This window comes from Microtus ochrogaster, unplaced genomic scaffold, assembly GCF_000317375.1.
Source record: "Microtus ochrogaster isolate Prairie Vole_2 unplaced genomic scaffold, MicOch1.0 UNK144, whole genome shotgun sequence".
NCBI lineage: Eukaryota > Metazoa > Chordata > Mammalia > Rodentia > Cricetidae > Microtus > Microtus ochrogaster.
Genome location: NW_004949242.1, coordinates 418882 through 421477, shown reverse-complemented (window position 1 = coordinate 421477; position 2596 = coordinate 418882).

Sequence of the window (2596 nt, the reverse complement as noted above, 5' to 3'; positions counted from 1 at the left end):
ACACCCTCAAGTCACCTCTGAAGATTCCAAGTCTTTGACAAACAAAATACTGAAACCAGAATAAATTAAGGGCCATAAATTTGGAAATGTCACTGCACTTGTAATGCAAGATATTAGAAATATAAAATTAAAATTTATCACAATTATAGCCTCACCAAATACCTACCTTTAAATGCATGCTATCCAAGCATTGTCTGCTCGATAGCTGTATGTAGATGTGGAATGGAGCCTCTGATATAGGTTTTGGATTGAATGATCTTACCTCCTCAGGGGCAAATGATAATTTCCCCTGTAAGTTTACTGACAGCATCTGTAAAGGGACCTGAGATTATCTGCAGAAGATTCTGTGTACTGTACAATCCCCAGCTGCTATTGAAAATGGCCACTAATGATGCCATCAGGAGGTGAAGAACTGGTTTCCTGAGATACGATCTCAAATACACAATAATGACACAGATTTTATGAAGACCTCAGGTAATGTCTCGTGAGTGCTACAAGTTGAGCACAGGGCTCTGACTGAGTCTTCATTATTTTAGTATTCAGGGATTCGTGGTACTTTTGAGAATGCCCAGACCATGCCATCTCTCTTCAGCTTCCTGAAGTCACACTATATCAATAATTCCTCCTAGAGTTTGGTGGCTAGTGAAGATGTGTAATCTCTGCCATGGAGATGTTTGCATATGGTTTCGGAATGATGCCTTTATGATGTCATGGGATTCTATACTTGAAACAGGGAGTATTGTTAAATGGATGATGGAAAACTTGTAGCTCTGAGCTGTAGAGATGCTTTATGTGAAACAAAGACAAAGTTCCATATACCTGATACGTGAAGATTGAAGTGTGTCTTGGCTAGAATCATGCTTAAAGAAGGATATAAAGGTATGTGGATCAGTTTAGAACTCAGTTTGATAAGTGGAGAAAATAATAGGAGGAACACAGGTAGGAAGAAAAGAAGTAGAAGTAGGAGAAGAAGTACCGGACTGAGCTCTCAAGGTCCAAATGAGGAGCAGAAGGAGAGAGAACATGAGCAAGGAAGTCAGGACCGAGAGGGGTGCACCCACCCACTGTGACAGTGGGGCTGATCTATTGGGATCTCACCAAGGCCAGTTGGACTGGGACTGAATAAGCATGAGATAAAAACGGACTCTCTGAACATGGCGGACAATGAGGGCTGATGAGAAGCCCAGGACAATGGCACTAGGTTTCGATCCTACTGCATGAACTGGCTTTGTGGGAGGCTAGGCTGTTTGGATGCTCACCTTCCTGGACCTGGATGGAGGGGGGAGGGCCTTGGACTTCCCACAGGGCAGAGAATCTGGACTGCTCTTCAGACTTGAGAGGGAGGGGGAATAGAGTGGTGGTAGGGGGAAGAAGAAGAAGAAGAAGAAGAAGAAGAAGAAGAAGAAGAAGAAGAAGAAGAAGAAGAAGAAGAAGAAGAAGAAGAAGAAGAAGAAGAGTACGAGGAGGAGGAGGAGGAGATGAAGAAGAAATTAATGAAAGAATAGATTTCAAAAAAATAAAAAAAAGAAAGAATAGATTTCTCATAAATACAAGCCTTCCAACACGTTTCATAAGATTTGGCACCTCATGACTCATAAGAGTATTAGAATTTGGTTTCTGATAGGAAAGAAGAGACAATAGCAACAACATATGTAAGCCTCTAGAAGAACACAAGTGTTCAGACCCCTTCCATGAGGAACCCCAATTGTCATGTTATACCTATAGGACACTCGAACTGCCATACAGGATGGAATGATTCACCACTATATAGAGTAAAAAGCCCACGAACTAGACTTGAAATCCTAACAGTCCTCATTCTGTCCCCAACGAAACTGTATATGAATCTTGCCTTCTAGTCATTTCTTTGCTGTGTCTTGCCCTAGCAGAGGTGTCCACCTTTCTATTTTGTCCCTTCCAATCAATCTCTTGGGTAAGGTTGACTGTGTATGGTGTGACTTTGTGGTATTCCTTGGTTTCCAAATGCTAGGATACCTTTCCATCCTAGCTTTAATACTTACAACTTAGTCCACAGGGAAACTTTTGCCACACTTCACTGGCACTTTGTTAGACCAAAATTTCCTCTTCCTAAGTCTTATACAGATAAATATAGGTAACACCTCTCATCAAAGAAGCATCTTTTTTTCATCAAATGAGACAATCACAAAAAAACCACAACTTAACACAATGAAAGCAGTTCCTGAGGTCAGATTTACATTACATCACAGGTCCTGCATCTAAAGATCAAAAAACACCACAGAAGAGTGGGGATAGCAAGATTTTAAGAGTGGAAATATCTTGGGAGCTCAGTCTGTTGCTCTGATGAAGGACTTTGTGTCTATCTCCATCCATCGCTGGACGAAGATTCTATGGTGATATTTGAAATAATCATCAGTATGTTAGTTGGGTAAGGCCAATTCAGGCACCGTCTACTCTGCTGCCCAAGGACCTATCTGGGACATCCACATGGACACCTGGGAACCAAGGTCCAGTTGAAGAGCAGAAGGAGGGAGAAGATGGGGAAGAAAGGCTGGACTGCGAGGGGTTGGTCCAGTGACTGAGACAGTGTGCCTGTTCTAATGGGAGCTCACCAAATCCA